At 40.1% G+C, this 20,426-nt stretch overlaps 1 pseudogene; it reads right to left on the reverse strand.

Annotated features, from left to right (window-relative positions):
* Positions 1-4,331: 4,331 nt before the first annotated feature.
* On the reverse strand, positions 4,332-20,424 carry LOC103472132 (protein FAM46A pseudogene; annotated as a pseudogene).
* Positions 20,425-20,426: the final 2 nt, after the last annotated feature.

A 20,426-nucleotide genomic window follows, 5' to 3' on the forward strand; every position in this document is an offset into this window, starting at 1 on the left:
AAGTGCATGATGATGGCAGGAGCCGCGCCACTCACTCCAATAAAAACGGCTTTATGAGGAAAGCTGCTGCACCACTTCCTCTGTCCTCGCGCCGTAAAGACCGAAATTAGTATGAATTTGATTCCATCATTGTTGACTGGACCAATTTTATTTGTTTCGAGTTTATCTCAACACGGGACGCTTTTGTGTATGTGGCGATCCCACGAAGCCTGATTTGGACAGGAATCAGTGAAACTGGGAAAGCGCAGTTCCTGCCGCTATCTTTGATATAAAAAAAAAAAACGGTTGGTGTGCCCTCCTCCCTGTAATTTTCCCCAACCGCCTCCGCCGTCGCTCTGATGACAAACACTCATTGGACCTCCGCTTTTCGAGGCCGCTGCCTCCATGTTTGTTTGAGACGACTTAGTCGTCCGTGTAGAATCTTGTTTTGCGTTTACAGTCTCCAGGCGGCTCACATCCTCAGCTGGAGGATTTCACAACAGTGAGCCGTGTGTACACTGGGGACGGCTCCTGACCGCCTGCCTGTGCTGACCCTTCCTGTCATCCTCCCTCCCCGGGGTGGTGTTTGTCACCGCTAAAGGAGACATTCCGAGCCGGCATGCGAACCTACCGCATGTCGAACAACATTTTCTCTCTGCAGTCTTTAGATAAAGATTAATCTTCACAGCAGACTGACAGAAGGGAGGAAAGAATGATAACCAGGATCTTACAAGCTACGGTTGCCATGGTGGGAGCTCGACCCACTGGGGCCCACCCACGATGCCTGGACAAAATGGGCGCTGTGGAACAGACTGGAGGAAAATGTAAGCATGCAGTGGAGGACGTAGCTAAGAAATATCTATTATTCCTACTGCTTTAAAGGGGCAGTGTTATTATTATTACTTTCCAGGCACATAGTTCCATTTTATAGCACAGCCAAGTAATTATGCTGACTTTTGTTATGAAAATGCAATATACATCAAAAACGACTTAAAAGAAATGTGACTTTCTCATTTAACACTTTGAAATTTGGTCTCTGTCTCTTTAAAAATCTCTGCTCTTTCTGAAACTCTGCCTTCAGTAAGTCATCACAACATGGCTCCTCTGTTAAACCTTTAACAAGATTTTTACCAGCATTTCACTGAGAAGTAGCTTCTATGATGAGCTCAGCTGATGTGCAGTTCCACCAGGAGTTTGCTAATTGCTGTTGGCTAGTCTGAAGGAGTTGGGTGGAGGAGTCATGAGGGAGGGCTGCTCTGAGAGGTGTATGTTTGGAAACTGCAACTCAGAGGAGGGGCTTTGTCTTAGAAGGCCGTGCTTGGTCTCTCCAACCGTTTTGTACACCTGAATGGTTGATTCGGGTGATGAAAGGAATTCTCAAACATTCTTGAATCTACTTAGTTAGCTTTTTTTTTTTTGCATATTATTTTATCGAGATAGACAGTCTTGGTCACTGTTAATGTCATCCATCATGGAGGCCAAACTCAGATACGTTGCATTGAACTTTTTGCAACTCAAATTTAACTTGAAATGCCTCAGAATCTACATTGAAATCTATGGGGTGCCTTTTGCAAAGTTTCACTGTAAAAAATTTACACCAATATTTTAAATTATTCAGCCTGTCATAGAGAAAAATCCAAAAGGGTGTTCATTTTTTCACCATGTTATTCTTATGAATGTGAATGTGAATTTAATAAAGTATATTCACTCATTCATTCATTCATTCATACAAATTTAACAATTTAGTTAGGAAGCTAAGTTTTTACCTTCCAAACTAAATATTTAGCTCCCTTCTAAATGTTTAAGTCTGAGCTAAATTTTTAGTTCACAAACTAAAAAAACTAAATTTTTTGTTTGCGAACTAAAAAATGACAAACTTAGTTGAACTCCTAGGTTGTTTTCTGCCCAGGGCAAACAGCCTTTCCTGGAGGGTTGGTGCTTATGCCGCTCCCTGACCCTCACAGCGTGCCACCCTGGGCGGTTGCCCATATCGCACATATCAGAAACCACCACTGGTTAAACTTTACTTCTAAAGTAAATATTTGTTTTTTTTTAATAAACATTTAATTTCCAAATTAAATATTCTGGACCTAAATATTTAGCTACCTAACAAAACATTTAGGTTCCTAGCTAGATTAGCTTGTTTCTACATAGATTCAAGCTAATAACCAAAGTAGGTCTCCGATAAGTGGAAGTGGACTATAAAAATCAAAAGTGAGTTTTGCAAACCCCTCTTTAATTTTAGACTTAATCGCAGCGTTTATTATTTATTTACATTTTTTTTGTTTCTTTTCTTTTCATTCATCATCAGTGCTTTTCCTCTCAGCATGTCCAATGTGCCGTTTTAACTTAAATACAGTCGTTTATTCATGGCGACACTTTGATCGACGGGGCTCTATTTAAGACCACCTGCTCATAAGAGAAAATTATCCATAAGAAAATGAATCAAGATATTGTTTGTGTAAAAATGCTTTGACTACACATCTGTACTTTACGACCCAGCTGTTTTTTTTTTTTATTGCTGGTGAACATTTGTGAGATAAAAAAAACCAACATAAACAACTACACCACTGGGTAGTGTCTGAAAATGTGAGCCACATGACTCAGCAACCTTTTAGCTGCTTGTGGAGAAAGCAGTTGTTTGTACAAGTGAAATAAAACTGTTTGTCAAACAACTTACTTAAGGGCCGTTTAAATGTTGCACAAACCACACGCCTTTAAAATGCTTAACAATGTCTCCAATAAATGAGCTATAGGGCTGCACTTAAACTGGCAGATGTAACAAAAGAGCGTTGGGGCTTGACACAGAAAAGTATTAACTCTCTCCCAAGTGCAAATTTTATTTTGGCTTTATGAGCATTTAAAACCCATCTTGTTAAAGCGGAGGGTTAATTACTAATATACAAAGACTTATAATTGCTCTTTTGTTGCTGCATAGCAACTGAACATAAGGACTGAAGGTTTTCTAATTTCACTTCAGTATTTTTGTTTATTCAAGTTCCTTGATTGACTTTTGGACATATTCACATATTCAAATAAACCAGATTTCATAAAACCTGGGTGTTTTGTCCTTTCATACGTACAAAGTGCCAAATAAGTACCAAAAAAAAAATATATATATATATATATATATATATATATATATATACAAATTTGGTAAAAATGATAAATAATAGGTCCAGGTCTTTTATATAAATAAAAAACAATCTCTGATTCATTAAACTTGCCAGAGGAGACGGTGGTCTGTTCAGAGCAGAGAGAGTTCCTTTGCGGCTGCATGTTGTCAGTACATGTTTGCTTCAGAGCGTCTCTCCAGGGCTGGTTCTGTTTGCCGGATGTCACGGCTGCAGGTCCGATTGACAGTTACTCCACAGAGGCAAGTCTCTCTTGTCAGATTCATAAATTGCTCCTCAATCACTCTGAAATCCGCTTTTCTGAAATGAATCGACAGACACAAGAGTTCCTGCGGTCCAGAGCTTCTCTGCATCTTCTTTGGAAACTGTGAGGCTTCGTGAGCAAAAAGTTCACATTAAACCAACGGGAAACTGGTCAAGTAAGGAAGAAATGTTATCTAGGAGGAAAATTCTCTTGTTATGCCTCAAAAAGCATAATAAACAAAAGTAAACGTGTGTTTTGAACTCCATGTTTTATTTTTTTCTGCATTCACAAAGGTAAACTTGTGGAGTTAACTAGCACTGTGTGCTTTAACTAAACCCTCAAATAGATTCATTAAAGTAATGACAAATCTGCACATCATCTCCATCATCACTGTTATACAACAGACCGTGCCTTCAGTCAGAGGTTTTTTCCCAGATTCACTGCGATACACACAGCTACTAGAGATCTGTCTGAAACCGTTCGAAAAAAAAAAGTCTATGAGTAATCTTTACACATGGTAACCCTGTTAGTGACATATTTTTAACCATCCTAAATACACAAACATTTCCAACAAAAATGTGGTGATCTCCAGAATAGTTTGTAAAAATATATATATTACAGAAGACTGAGTGATGTCTCATAGGGAAGAGATGATCGGACACAGTGTACTTTTGACTTTATTTTCCCTCTCGGTTTACAAATACGCTCACATTTGGTTGTATTTTTTTATTTTTTATTTTTGTGAAATATTGCACCGGTGCAATGAAATTACTTTTACAGATTAACATGACTTCATTTATTTTTGGTTCTGTTGGTGTGAGGGTGGGTGAAAAGAAAGACAAAAACACACTTGTCTTCCAGCTGTTGACGTGTTTTAATGAAAAAACTCAAAGGAAACAAAACCCTGAAACAAAAGGTTAAAACATAAATCTTACATAGCAACTAATTAAAAGAAGATAATATTTAGGCACTTGGAACCATTTACAGTCTTTATTTCTGGTGCTACACAAGAGAGTACTTCTTTAGACTCCTCTCTCCTCCCAGTCAGGTCAGCTGAAACCAGACAGAACAACACGCACAAAACTGCTTTCAGACTCACTTCCAACTATTTACATTTCCGCCAAGCCTCTAATCAAAAAACAAACCGATGTAGCAACGTTCCTCTCACATATGAAGCCTTTGTATTTTCCCCCGGCACTTCCACGAGGGTTAAAGGCTGTCAACAGAGCAAAAACACATTGATTATAGGTTTCATTTTACCCACACCCTCGTCTTTTTATACAGCAGTTTAATCAAAATAACTTAGGTTTTTGGATGTACAAAACAATTTGGCATTAAACAGGAAAACAAATGCAGGATTTTTGTCCAAACCGGGTCTTGAGATGTGAATTTTTAGCCAAAGCCAAATTGCTGTAGAGGTACTAAATGTCTGTAGACTCCACAGTGTCACGTTCCCTCCTCCAGCACAGGGCGGACTGCATTCTGGCTCACCCAGGGCTCTGGACCCCGACCAGTATGTTGACTAGATGGACCCAAACAATTACTTCTACTTCTGTTTTCTGGCAGAATGAGAATAACAAATAAGTGACGTGTTCAGGAGGAATGCTACGTAAATGACATGAGGTGGAATCATTGCTACAAAGCTTAATGAGCTTTCATGTTCCATCCGTACATCCACTGTCTTTGGTTCACCTGAGTTCGAGTCTAAAGCACAAAATGTCCAGGAAGGGTCAGCCAGACATCCCTCTCCGATTTCCTCCAGCTCATTCTGAAGGTTCCCAAGGCGTTCCCAAAACAGATCGGGATATTCCAGTGAGTTCTGGGCCTTCCTGAGCCGTCCTTACGATGGGTCATACCTTCAAAACCTCCAAAGAAAGGTGCACTGGGGGAATACTTATCATACTAATAATGCATTTTATTTGAAGGTGCCTTTCAAGTCACTCAAGGTCGTTGAATAAGAAATACGGAACAGTAAAAGAGGAAATATCAGATGTCTGAACCACCTCAGCTCTACCTGAAGTGGTTCAGGTAGAGATGAACCACGAGAATTAAAGGCCCACCAGACACCAGAGCTCCCCCTGGACGACAAATCTGAAAACTCATTTCAGCTGCCTCTGTTGGCCCTTTGCAGCTACGCTACCTAATCATGTTAAGGCACTATGACGGACATCGGAAATGACGGACCGGAGTATTGGGCGGAGCGACTCCGATTGTTTTCCCCGAGTTGTTTTTGCTAGTATAGCCATGGCTTCTACTTGCTCAAGTTGGGCACACTCAGCCTGTAGATCCCGTAGGATCCTACAGGAGCCTACAGGACCTACAGGCCTACAAACCTACAGGCAAATCTGACTGTGTTTTGTCACAAATGTAAAGAAAACAAAGAAGCACAACCCATCACTCTTATTAAGACGATGGTATTACATGACTAGTCCTGAAATGGACAGGCGTTCTGTGTTGGGTGTACCCAGTCTGTCACTCAAAGGTCACTGGAGACAGACACCAGATCCCTCACCACCCTGCAATGGCAAACAGATGGATGTATGGTGGTATGGATGGATGGGCCTGACCAGCGAATATCAGTTTAACACAATATCAGAATAGCAGAAAGATAAAGGATTTATTTCCAGATAATATATTATCTGGTAGTCTAAGCAATTTATCACTTTAATTTAATCACTTCAGATTGTTTGTTTTATTTCTGTATAAATAGCTTAATATTGCGCCACATGTTATACTGTAAGAACCTCAGGCTGGCCCGAGCCTCAGCCTCACTCATTAGTTTAGTACTAGTTGGTGATATTTTACATCCACTGGGCCTGTGCGCTGTGTGACCCGTACCATCCAGAATCCCAGTTGATCCAGCACAGCCAGAGACAGAATGCAGCACCGACACCTGTTGTGGAGGCAGCGGAGAAAACAAAACAACAAAACATGCTCACCTTATAACAACTTACAGGTCAAACTAAAAGATGTCCACATATTCCTAATGATGGTCCTCAGCTGCAAGGCAGCCATGTCTGGTAAGAGTTACTGCGCACGGACATGGACTGAACCTGTGCCACGTAGTAGTTGCTGAAGTTGACGTCTCTGACGTAGGGAGCAGGCTGGTAGTAGCAGGTAATGTTGGACAGGGCGGGGATGGCGTTGTGTTCGGCCATGACACGCAGCGCCAGGGCGGATATTAGAGCCAGCGTCTGGCGCCGCTCGTGGCCCATCAGACACACAGTGCTTTCGTCTACCACCTGCCTCAGCGTCAGCAGGTACTCGTAGCGCTTGTGCTCGATTCCCACAAAGTGGTTCTGGAGATACGCCTCCAGCTTCCGCTGCTGCTCGCATATGTCGGGAAAGTCGATGAAGAAGCGCGAGCACATGTAGCGCTGCATCTGTTTCATGTGACTCTCCGAAGACGGACGGAAGCTGCGCACCAGCAGGTGGCAGTACTTGAGCAGGCCGCCGCCCCGGATCTCTTCGGGGCTTCGGGTGGCGATAGTTCTGGAGCGGAGGTGTTCCAGGGCTTCCTCAAAGTCTCCGTACATGCTCTCACCCTGCACGCTAGGGTGGAAGGTCTCGGACATTGCCGTCTCCGAGCAACGGTCGAACAGCAGCAACGAGTCCAGCGAGATCTGGAAGGAGTCCACGCTGAACTCGAACTGCCTCCTCAGGGAGTCGACGAACTTTAGCTCCACATTCTTGCCAGTGTTGTTGGACAGCGAGATGAGGCTCCAGCGATCTGTGTCGTTGCAAACTTTCACGAGTTTTTGCACGTACGCCTCCTTCAGGGCCAGGGCTGTGATTCTCTCCCTGCACACGCCTTCAGGCAGGAAGTCCACCAGGCAGTCCAGCACCACGTCCTTCACCAGGCGAAATGTCTTATCATCAGAAAGACGGAGGCCAAATATTAGGTCCAGGTCTTTGTAGCCGAGGCCGTTGTCCTGGTGAAGCACGTGGCTGGCTGCAGAGCCGTTCAGCTTCACGTCACGCACAGCCACGCCCTTCTCCTCCAGACGAGCTCTGACCACCTGAAACACACAGAGGAGGAGACAGAAAATTGAGAGATGTGATTATAAGAAGGTACAAGTCAAGGTAAGTCTTCAGGGTTTATACATCCAAAAAGGATTGCATTGTGATTCTATTGTTTCTGTTTATCAGAACATGCTATTAGTGTATTTATACACATGAACTTTAGTTCAATTCTGTCCAAGGTTTTTAACAAAAATAATTCAAAAGGGAAACCAGAGAAATGAAAAAAGGTCAGAAGTTTGATGATACTTAAATAATCATAATGATCAGTATCAGCATCAGCTCCTGTTATTTACTCATCAGATTCATAACAAAATATGCAGAATCGCATACCTCTAATGTTTCACTAAAAATGTTGTTTCACAGAAAGGCCAAACTGTTTCATTTTGTTCTTATTTGACTAAATACACATCTTGCTTGTGGTAAATAGGACTTCTATTGGGTTTTGTCCAATAAGAGCCTTCAACTACTTTTTTAATTCTCCCATAAGGGTAAGATTTATAGGGTGCATGGCTAACACAGATTTTTCTACACTAAAAAAACAAAACAGATGATCCAACTTTAATATATTGCTTGTTAATTGGTCACAAGTCATCAAATTAGGTTTATCCAAGAGAATTTATGTTGTCAAGTTAAAGAAACATAAATGAAGTTAATTTGACAAAACTTACTTGTAAAAAATAAATAAATATTAAGTTGGAGATGCATTCTCCTTTTTTATTGTGTTAGTCTAACAATGACACCTAAACAGTGATAGTCATTTGATGCCTAAAATCTTATCAAAACAGTTGTATTTTTATTGCAGTTAAATGATACAAACACAGACTATTTACTAATTACATGTATTCTGGGGGTAAATAGTTAAACTTTTTATTTCATGCTAAAATAAAACACACCTTTCCACATATTTTCACATATTTGGTAAGATAACAATTTCATTCTGCCCCAAACTTATGCTCTACTTTGTGTTCCTCTGGTTGATCAGATCTATCCATAAAATAAAATACATAAATTTTATCTGTCTACAATATATTTACAGTATTCAAGTAAGTAAAATATTGTTACTTTATCTATCCATATATAAAATAAATGTAACAAGTAACTTGACATTTTGTGAAGTTATATTTTGCAACTTAACGAAATGTAAAAAAAAAGGTCAAGAAATGTGAAAACTTTTGCTTTATTTTTTGTAGGATTCCTGTCAAATCAAGTGGTACTAAGTCCATAAATCGGATTCCTTTTTCAGCAAGCTGCTCCAGAGCACCAACAGTAAGATGGCTGCCTAGAAAAATGTGATACATCACCCAAATTAATGACTCCAGAGATAGCCATCTGCTGCCTGCGGGGGACACTGTCCCACATACTGCATAGCAGATCTCTATGAAAGCAAAAACCTGGTTTAGCAGACTGATCTGATCGGCTGCACAGGAAAGCAACAGCAGACACAAACCCTCACTGAGAAGATGGTTTATTTGAAGACTGGAGCCCACGCTTCTCTGCTGGGAGAGTTAGGAACATTTCTGAACGGTGCAGACACATTCATGTTTCCCGTCAGTTTGACTAAACCACTGAAGCTCAAGAACTCAAAACACAGCTGGCCATTTAAAAACTTTCACTGAGCCGTAGGGATCCATCATTGCTGTCTTGTAGTTATGGATTTCAGCACAAACAGATGTCAAAGTGCAAATAAAAAGTGCTGGGTATTTCTTAAATCCCAACACTTGGTTTAGAAGTTGGCTTGATTTAATCGCTTGTTAAGTCAGAAATTCTGAGTTAGAGAAGACACTAAAAAAGCTTCATCATTCTTCAGAGGCCAGTACTTTAAATCAAAGTGACCTAATTACGAAATAGAAAGATGGTAAAGAAATACTGTAGCAACTTTACACAAAAGAACAGGTACTTTATTCCAACATGATATTAGCCACTCAGCTGCTGACATTCACTGTGACCATGTAACTGGTCATAAATTCAATATAAAACAGGCTATGTTTTATGTAGTTATATACTGAGGCTCATATTTACCAAATTCAATTGTCAACTAAAGGTGCATTCTCACCAGCCTTGTTTAGTCCACTTTAATCGAACTCTGGTTAGTTTGCCTAAGAAGTCCAGTTCAGTTGGACGGTCTAATTGAACTCTGGTCCACATACAAACGTAGGCTCCGGTTTTGGAACCTACTTTGCTTGGACTCCATGCCTGCTTGTTTGGGATGAAAACAAGAAGTCAGAAGATTATTGGTCACCGATTGTCTAGGTCGTGCAGTCACTGGTTGCATCATGGGAGCGACACCCTTACAATAGTCCAACCCGCCATTTGTAAAAACTCACAACAGCCAGTAATTCTCAAAAAACCACAGACTGAGCAGGATGTTCAACATAGCTCCCTTCATTGTTGGGTTGTGTTGTACAGATCTTGTCATGCTACTTTCCAGACTCTGGGGCTGCCCAACTCTAAGACGACCCCGCCCACAACAGCTGTTACACAATTGTAATGGAAAACTACTCAAACTCTGTTGAGTAGAGCTGAACCGAGTCGAGCTACACTACTAGGTTCTAGTGAAACGCAACCATAAGTGAACAATTTAAGGGTACTGGACTTTAGATGAATAACTTGCAGGCATTGTGAGAAGTTTTCTCGTCTTAATGTCAGTGGCTTTTACTTTTTCCTTTGGTTGTATTCATATTCCTGCAGTTCATCTGAGGAGTGGGAGGGCGAAGGATTTTTTTTAACCATCTGGCCGTCTTCCCGGGACCTGCTTTCCTCTTCATAGGTATTTCATAGGGTCTTAGGCAATTCCTTAAAGCCTCATCAAGGTTTCTGATTGCCTGTGGGATCCCAAAGGCATCTCTAGCCGTCTTCAGTATCTGCGTAGTTGAAGGCAACATTGCGGATGTTGAAGCCTTTCAAACCCCTCAGCAGCCATCACCGTGCTCCTCTTGGATATCATTTGGCCACATTTACTGAATGGATTACATTCCGATGTTCTTGTTCTACATCCTGTTTAGATGGATCTGTGATGGACAATGGACAGACATGCTGATTGTCATAGTTTGTTGCCAGATTTGATTTTAAAACAGTCTCACCCTAAAAAAGAACCAAGAGGCACTCCACTTTGTTGCATAAGAAGGTGAATAAATGCATAAAAATTCAGGGGCTTTCCATTCATCCAGCTGATACCAGACACCAGTTTATTTCTTGTAATGTCAAGAAAAAAAGATCATCGCCACATTTGATGTGTTTTTTTTTCTTTTGTCTTAGACAGAAACTTAACATCTGAAGGATGGTAAGTTGTTTATACAGTGCTAGTTATGCTTGAAAATGTAAAAAAAAACAACAAAAAAAACAATCCAATTAATTAAAAAAAATATATTGGATACTTTGTGGGAAGAAATTACTCATGGTTTCACAAAATATCTGACCTCAGTTTTAAAAGTTAGTCTGAGTTAACAGCACGTCCCAATCAGTCTGTCTGTCCTGTGAGGAGCAGACCCCCGGACCCCGACTCTCCCCCTGGCATGACATCCATAACAAGTCATGAAACAGACTAGTGCATTTCCCCCATGACGCTCCAACACCTGGTATGCGCAGCAAGGGGAAACACTTCCGCCAATGCCGGAGCAAAGAAGCCTTGTAAAACAGAGCCGCAAACACACCAGACTGTCTGGTGTTGACAACGCCTTGGCAACAAATAACAGTCTCTCCACTCCAGTCCTGCTGTCTCAATAGTTTCCTCAGCTATTTCATTAAAAGTTGTGGTCTGGATGTGTTTTTATTATGGAAGTTTGAAATTACACAACTATTTACCAGCCCCCAGCTCCCTGGACACCCACGAAAAGCTCTGGGCAGTGAGTCAGACGATCTTGCCAAGCGAATGGCAGCTGAGATCGAGCAGCACCCTGACCTTCAATTCCCTCCACAGCAGTCAGTCACACAGTAGCCTGGCAAGCAGAAGGGGATGATGACGATGATGATGGTTTTTCCTCTGGTCAGAAACCTTCCCAGAAATGTCTTCGCATGGGTGGTCGTTCCACCTGTGTGCTGGTAGCAGTTGAGAGTTTTTGTTTTGCTTTATTTTGGGTCAATGAAGTATTTGTTCCATCGCGTTGAGGGCTCACAGAATGTCTCGGATCACTCTGGCTTTATTTGACTAAATTATATCCAAGAGACAAATTTAGGGAGATTCCAGGCGCAGCAGAGTTTTGAGTGGACTGTATAAAGTTAATGTTGTGAAAACAACTCGGCACAACCGGGGGGTTGATTTAATTTGCTCAGTTTGCCTCCATCCTTGCGGTACCAACATGTGTTTAATTACCATTTCAAATTAATCTCAAAAACATGTCTAGTGAACCACCAACTGCCATTTTAGTACAGCCAGCATACTAAATCTGATGCCACTAAATTAGATTATAATTTAAATTGGGCCAAGTCTTCTTACTATATATATGTGGAAAAAACATATGTAGTAATATATAAATGTTCACTGTTATGCTGATGATATTTAGCTATGCAGTGGGTCAAACAGTTAACATATTTCTAGAGGTGACATTGACATAACATTTTCACCAGGCATTAAGTTACTACACATAACTTAATTTCTCAACTTGTTAGTTGTGGTTTCTTTTCATGTATGGATTAGTCGGGTTGTTACCAACACCTGGTAATGAGAAATAAAGTCTTATTTATTTCTCATAACTCATAATATTATTAGAATAATGCCATAGTACTACAAGAATAAAGTCCTATGAGAATGAAATCAAAATAATGTGAGAATAAAGTTGTAATATTTGACTTTTTATCCTCGTAGTAGCACAAATTTACTCCCGTACCATCTTATTCATATGATATTATGACTTTATTTTCATAATTTGATCACTTTATTATTATTTGATGGCATTACTAAATTATTTTTTAAAATTCATTTTCTTAGCAATCTATTGTTTGTGCTAAGTTTTTGCCTAAAAGATGAAAGAAATGTTTAAGTATTTAAATGCTTTTACAAGGCACCATGTTCCATCATCACAGAGAAAATAAACTGTGGATATGAAGGCTATATTTCCCCTAGCGCCCTCCTCTGGGAGCACGTGGCGTCTTCATTTTCCTCAGCCTCAACAAAAAGCAGAGTGGCTGGTTGGTCCACAGCCCGGCAAGTCGGACGCTGACGACCATAGCATCTGGTCTTTGCTTACCTCACGGGCCTGTTGTGCAGCATTAGAATGGTCAGTAATCCATTCCTCACGGTCTGATTCATATCCAGGCACTACTGTCCATGACAGAGCAGTTCCAGAGTCTCCCCACCGCCTTCCCCTCCAGCTACAAAGCCCTTTGGTCGAGCGTCTGCGTTTGCCATTGTGTCGTGTGACGCAACACGGAGGCTGCAGAGCAGCCCGCCGGAGGGAGCAACATGAGCCGCCGTCGTGGGTTCCGGCTGTGGTTTGATGACTGCTGATGTTAAATAAGTCTGAAAGTGCAGAGGTGTCATTAACAGTAGAAGTTTTTCCTCCACTGCTCCCAGCACTCACTCCCAGCCTGACCGCAAACAGATGGTATTCAAATGTGGGCCGCGGACGAATCTGCTGCTGAAGGAAAGTGGGTTGAGGGTGGTGAAGGGTGGAGGAGGAGGGTAAGGGGGTCAGCTACTAATGCAGTCATCCACTATGGTATGGTAAGTTGATGACTAAACCTCTTCCATCTGCCTCATGTGGATGCCTCATGTGACATGACAAGCTTAAAGGGGCAATATCATGTAAAAATCAACGTTTTTGTGTTTTACATAATGTTAAGATGTTATTCCCTCATTAAAAACAAACACGGAGTGTTGCTTTGACTCTTTCATGCATGTTTGAGAAATCTTTTACTCTCCCGTGGCAACCACACAGCTGAGCAAAACACTTGGGTGGACCTAGCTCCGCCTTCAAGAACAAAGCTCTTCCTCCAAGCTGCAGTTGATAAATTGTCAAGTTTCTGCTTCACGCAGCAGCTCCCCTTTCCCTTTGCAACTCCTCCACTCAGCTCCTTCAGACTAGCCAGCAGCAATTAGCAAACACCCAGTGTAACTGAGCATAAGCTGAGCTCATTGTAGGAGCTACTTCTCAGAGCAACGTTGGTAAAAATGTTGTTAAAGGGATAATAGAGGAGCCATGTTGTGAAGACTTCCTGAAAGTGGATTTTCAGAAAGATGAATTTTTAAAGAGACAGAGCCCCAATTTCAAGGCATTAAATTACAAAGTAAAAAGACTTTCAAGTCATTTTTGATGTATAAAATTATTTTATACAACTGAAGGTAACAGTTACTTGATTATGCTACAAAATACCACTATGTGCCTGGAAAACGTAACACTGCCCCTTTAAGGTGGAAGAAATTGTGGCCTTACATGTTTGACTTAATATTTGTATTTCCAACTTATTCACTAATTTAAATGGTGAGAAATAAATTTGATTTAGTTCCATTGTGACATTTTCTCAAGTCATGTTGCTGTGTCCCATAAAATACTCCTTCCCATTACTACAAGTTCTGCTATCTACCACAAGTATTTGTTGAGTCATCATGTATTTACTGTATGTGCTTTAGCTGGACCTGCAAAGATCATTTTCACAATTGCTAGAAAAAGTAAACTTGTGCCATCATTTTGGAGCAGCAGGGGGGGCTCAACAGGTTCAAAGCCAGAGAGCACTTATTTAAAAGGCAAGACAGCAAAGTCTGACAGCAAAGTTCATTTCACAGTGAACTATGGCAGACCCCTGCAGCAGAGGTCAACAAGGTAGAGAGAATGAGCTGAGCTGATTTATTCCCCTTAGGAGACTAAAGACTAGACTCAAACATTTTTCACACATGCTCATCTCAGTGGGAAGTGGAGGCAGTTTATATGACACATAAACCATGTTTTTATACACAAATATGAAATCTGCTGTCACCAGAATACAGCATGATCTGATCTACAGTGGTTTGAAAAAGTGTTTGCCCCCTTCTTGTTTTTTTTGCGTGTTTCACTTGCTTCTGTGTTTCAGAACATCAAAGCAATTTAAATATTAGTCAAAGACACAACAAGTAAACACAAAGATGCAGTTTTAAAATGAGAAAAAATCAAAACCTACATGTCCCTGTGTGGAAAAAGTGATTTCCTCCTTCCACATAACTTAACTTTGGTTTATCAGGCCCAGACTTGACTACTGCCACGCCTGTTTTCATCAAGCTATCACTTAAATGGCACCTGCATGTTAAAGTGAAGAACACCAGAAGATCCTCAAAAGCCAGACATCATGTCGAGATTCCAAAAAGTTTCAGAAACACGGCAACAATTCCGCCTCTGGACGGCTGGAGAACAACAAAATGAAGACTTTGGAGTGGCCTTGTCAAAGTCCTGACCTGAAACCCGTTGAGATGCTGTGACCTTAAAAAGCAGTTCATGCTGGGAAAACCCAGCATGAACGGCTGGGTTCATGCTGGGTAATGAATTTAATGGTGTTGAGTTTAGTTACGTCTTTTATTTTATTCATTTTTGGTGTCAATGTAAATGAACTGGTGTTAAAAAAAATAGGTATGGGACTGAAGCTACGATGCTGAATAAAGGCCACCATGTGGTGACATAACGACTAGCCAAATTAACCAGACAGGAAGCGACAACAAGTTTCAAGCACCCAGCATCCTCAGGTGAGTGAAGCGTCTGGATAACATTGAATAGGATTAAATGTTGTTGTTTTTGAATCATTTGTGCAAAATGTGGGTTGCACTGACTCTAGCAGTAGGGCTAGTTTCCAAATAAAATCTCAAAAAATTTTTCATACCAAATCCGAGTCTAATCTTTTTTTACTAAAAAAATTACAAACTGTTTTCAAAAACTTCTTTTTATTTTAATCATCCCTTTTAGGAGTTGACCTGAATTCAAGGTCCAACTGAAGAAAAGGGTGCAGGTTTTCAAAAAATGTAATCTTCATAGACAGAAAGTTTGATTAATCGATAAAATAGATTTATCCACTGTACTTTTTGTACCATTCCCATTGTGAATGGGAATAGACATTCACAATGGGAAATTTTTTTCCTATGCCAACATGTCTCTCATCACCATTGAAATGGATTTGATGTTTCCAGGAAACAAATAGATCACCACTTGGGGCAAAATGCATTCCATTTTATTTTCTACTTACTTAAAATGCATAGTTGTGGTGTTAGGATGTCTTACTTTGCCTAGAAATTGAAATGGGCCAGTTTGAAACTCTCACAATATGATAGCCATGGCTAAAAATACAGAGTGAAATCTTTAGCATTCAATAATTTAGATTTATACATACACATTTAGTAAAAAAGAAATGTAAACACTCTAGCCTGAGGTTCAGTGCTTTGACAGACAGGTCACTCTTATCTTGGGAACTTCAGTTTCTGTCACTTTTGAAAGCTGAAATATTTCCAAAAAGCTGAGTTTCTCCAGCAGTTGCAGACAGAATTAAAAACAGGAGAAACAGTAAAGCCTTTTACCAGCCCTGTAAATAAAATCCATGTATGAAAGATTAAACAACAGAAGCCTAAAAGCTGCTGAAAAGAGTCGGCCAAGATGTTTAATCATCTCTGGAGTCTGAACCGTGAAATGGCTTTTCATACTTTCCCCTTTTTTCCGATTCGATTAAGTATCGACTCTTTGAAACCGCGGAGACGGGTTGGGCAACACCAGGCCAAAATCTAAAAAGAACAGATTTTTGGGGGGATTACTTTAAGATTTGAGACTGTGTTTTTAATTTAGAAATATGAGGGTGTCCATGAAACCGGGGATCAGAACTTTCAATGAATCTTTTCCACTTTGAAGTTGTGCACACATGTGGCTTTGTTGAATTTTCTGATGGTTTTGTGCCGTTCCGAACTTTGTGTTCTTTCCGTTTTTATCAATCCGGGGCAATCCGTTTGGAATAGTGAGCACCTGCTCCCGCTATAAAAAAGGCGCAGTGCATCTTCGTAATCGTTCCCGAATGAAATTTCCACACCGGAGGCAAATGCGGGGAGGGATTTTTATTTATTTTCTCTTTTTGTCCTGAAAACAACTGCTGACGTCTCAGAAAGTCAGCAGCAAGTCGCTAGGAACAAACGGAGTTCCTCACCGAGATATAAACACAAGCTAATCCGATTGGCGTATTTTAACAAAAGGCAAAAACGGTCGGAAATGTTGCAACGCCAGACTGTGAAGGCTTCTGATTGGAGGGATGGACGTTGTTGGAAACCTGTGGCCATATGCTGTTGGCTGCCGTGTCAGAACAATGTGCTGCACTGTTTAATACCATCAATCACTTGGTCCACAGTGATTCATACAGTTTACAAGGGATTTCAAATTTAATTCCATCTGCTGCTGATTAAACCGAACCATGTTTACATGGCTTAAATTGATCAAAGCCCAAATTATTCTTGGTTTGTAACTTGACATCATATCCAGCCAACACTTGTCTAAAAACAACACATATTTCTCCATTGGTTGTTTTTTTACTGACAGATATCAAGAACACAAGATTTGCAATGTGCATTTGATGAGTAGCAGATAATCCTCTTAATGTCTTCATTTAGTAGAAAGAAAAAAAGAAAGAAAGAAAGAAAGAAAAAAGGTGAATTGTTGATTGGAAAAGTTTTAGGCATTCTGTGTTCAGTGTGTGTTCCACATAGGAATATCATTTGTGGTGCACTGCGTCCACCCTCCATTTATTGTGTAAATAATTATTGGTTTGCGAATAAATAAGACACCCAATGCTTATGCAATGACAGTTTAAAGGCTCATTAAACTCCCATAAACTCCTATGACGTTGTCCACCAGCTAATCTGAATTTCCACTAATTAAAGGCAGGTGAGAAATTTACTGCTTCTAATCTTTTATTAAAACCTTGCTTCAAAAAATTTTAAGCTGTCCCTTTAAGGAGAACTCAACACCTGTAAAGCAACAAAGCTGATGTGTGTGGAAGAACATCTAAAGCTCCAAATCACAAATCAGCTTCCTGAACTTTGATGTCTGTATAACAGCAGAACATGTTTAAAAAGAAGTTTTAATTAATCAAATATCTGACTGTTGTTGTAATCAAAACGAATAAACTTTAATCTACACCAAAGACCGTTTCAAGCTGCATTAAACCAAATTTTCAGATTGTTTTATCTGGAACATTTCTTCTGTGACCTGGCAACCTTTAAAACACATCATTATGTGTTTTATTCTGCCTTTCTCAAAAAAATAAAAAACAACAAAAAAAAAAAAAAAACAACTCACACACCTTCCAAAGACAAAAAAAAAAAAGTTGCGCCAGAAACGCAACAAAAATCCCATTGGGCTTTTTCAGCAGCAACAGATTGCCTCTGTGGAACACGTGAGGGAAGCGATGGGCGAATTTTCCAAAAGCTGCTCTCTCCATAAACAAAAAAATGCAGCAGTTCATGCAAACAGAACTGCTAGGGGTCTCTGTTGCCTACAGGACTGTATAATGAAGGAAACGCATTAGCAGGGGGTCTGCTGGGAGCAGAGGCTGGGGTCTGCCTTGATGGTAGAGCGCTTTAAAGCACATGTGTGTTTGCACAGGAGTATGCCCCCCCTCCCACCTCCCAAACCCTGACAGGATGACATCTGAAAATATGAATTATGCAAAGTGAAATATACAGTGGATTAAAGCACCCCCTGAAGGACATCCATTGATAACGGCAGCTCAGGCTTTTCCTTAACCAGTAAATCAATGATCTGAAAAGAACTACAGGAAAAGTGAGCTAGTGGAAAACCGCAGTCACAGTGTTAGCTCATCCCCACATGTCTGTGTTACTAGTGTGAGCTGTTAAATGTGTCCTACACTCCAAAAACACAAAGGCTTACCAAATATTTTGGGTCTAGTTTCCAGAGCAAATACCTTACTACACCTGAAATAAGACACAACTAACTTCAGCAAGATTTAGGAGCTTGTTTTAAGGTAATAATCCCTTAATATTGATGAAAAAGTTTTAGTTCCACTGGCAGATTATTTCACTTATATAACATTGGAAAAACATCTCATTATAAATGAAATATTCTAGTACGTTTTCATCGTACTAGTTGAAAACAAATTATGGACTATTTTAAATCCATAATTCCAATATTAAGGAATTATGGACTTAAAATAGTTCCTATATCTTGCTGAAAAGTTACTTATACTTTAGTTTTCTTATTTCATGCATACTAAAATATTTGCATGAGAAACTAGACCAAAATCACATTGCACCATTTTGTACTTTTGCAGTGGAAGAGAAAAGAACAGTCGATTAATAGAGAAGTGTCATCCAAACAACACTTTCAAATAAGAATTAATATGTATGGAATGGATGGAGACAATACTCTACGCAATAGAGCGACTGACTAATTTAATATTAATGAGAGTGTGCAGGAGGTGCATATTCTGAAGCTTGAATTTGCAAGTTCAACTATGTCAAAGTGGTAAGCATTATCAGGGCCGGCCCCAGGCAGAATCAAATTAAGCCGCTGCTGAGGCCACCTCTCCTCCAGGTCAACAACACTTGACCTCTCAGACAGAAAGTAGATCTCTGGACTTCACATTTCGCAATTTCGAATTATTTATGTGGAATAAAAATATTCTACTAGGTATGTTAAGCTAGGAACAACATCGTCGGAGATGTGAGCAAACCTGACAGAGGAGTGATCACAATGCCAAGGAACTGCAATTCTAGACATCAAGCTACACAAATGTTGCGATATGCAGAGGTGGGCAGAGTGAGGCATTTTATAAAGTCAGTATCAGTATCAGATTGATAGTTTAGTTTTAAATTCCCTCTTGAAATGATGTTTTAATTTTGTATTGTAGTTTTTCCAACTCTACCTCAAAAAGATTTTTTTTTTATTTGCTCAAAATAACCATTTTTTTGTCATTTAGTTTTTTTTCTATTCTGTCTTGTTAAAGCAGGATGTTGTGTATTTTCCGAACACAGAGTTGTTACAGCACAGTCAAACAACTATGTTACCTTCAGTTGTTAAGAAAATGCTGTATATATTGTCAAGAGCGCCTGACTTTTAATCATAGTCACTGACACCTTGAAATTGGCGTCCGTCTCTTTAAGAACCTTTCTGCCCCCTTCAGCACGTCATCACAACAATTACGACGTTTCCAACCATTCTTAGGAGCATTGTACTTTGTACGATGAGCTCAGCAGACTCTCTGCTCCTCCAGGAGTTTGCTCATTCTTGCTGCCACTAGCCTGAAGGAGCCGAGTGGGGAAGTTTAGCTCTGTGAGGCGGAAGCTCAGCTGGAGACTGCAGCTCCGGGGAGGAGCTTTGTGGAAATAGGCGGAGTTTTGTGAGAGCAAAGGCACCCTGGAATGGTTGAAATGGGAGATTGATGGATTTCTCAAACATGCATGAAAGAATCACAGCAACACTCCAGGTACTTCAGAATGGTTCGATTCAAAGAGAACATTGAAATAGATAAGACATGCCATCATCTGTTCCAGAACATAACAAGACATAAAGCTCAGAAAAGTCAACTCCCTCCACTTTGAAGAATTTTGTAGATGCCCATAAACTTGGTCCAAATTCTGTCATAGGTCTTCACAAAATCATAAAATGGTCATCTAACGCACCTAGCAGTGAGTTTGATGACATATCAAACTTAAATAACAAGAAGTATTGGCTCTATACCAAAATATGCAGTATGACACCCCTAGTGTTATGTTTACTGTTGATCCTCTGAAGTCAGGTAATCACAGAACATACTTTTAGTTTAATAGTTATGATTTCACTGTCTTATTTTCACTGTCTGAATTGTTCTTGCTGGAACTAGCAATAACTAGTTGATTTATGTTTGGACTGTCTGAATTTTGCAGTGCTTTATATGACAGTCAGACCAAATGAGCACTTTATTTATTCATTTTTATTGAATAAATATTTATTGGAAATGGGGGTGGGGGGGCACAGTTTTGAATCATTGCCCTACTGAATCACGGACCGGCTCTGTACATTTTCTTTTTCCAACTTTATCATAAAAAAAAGAAGATGAAGGGGGGGAAAAAAAACTCACCTGGATGATCTGCCGGGGCTTCACGGACAGCGTGGGGAAGT

Source organism: Poecilia reticulata, linkage group LG11 (assembly GCF_000633615.1).
Source record: "Poecilia reticulata strain Guanapo linkage group LG11, Guppy_female_1.0+MT, whole genome shotgun sequence".
Classification (NCBI taxonomy): Eukaryota; Metazoa; Chordata; class Actinopteri; order Cyprinodontiformes; family Poeciliidae; genus Poecilia; species Poecilia reticulata.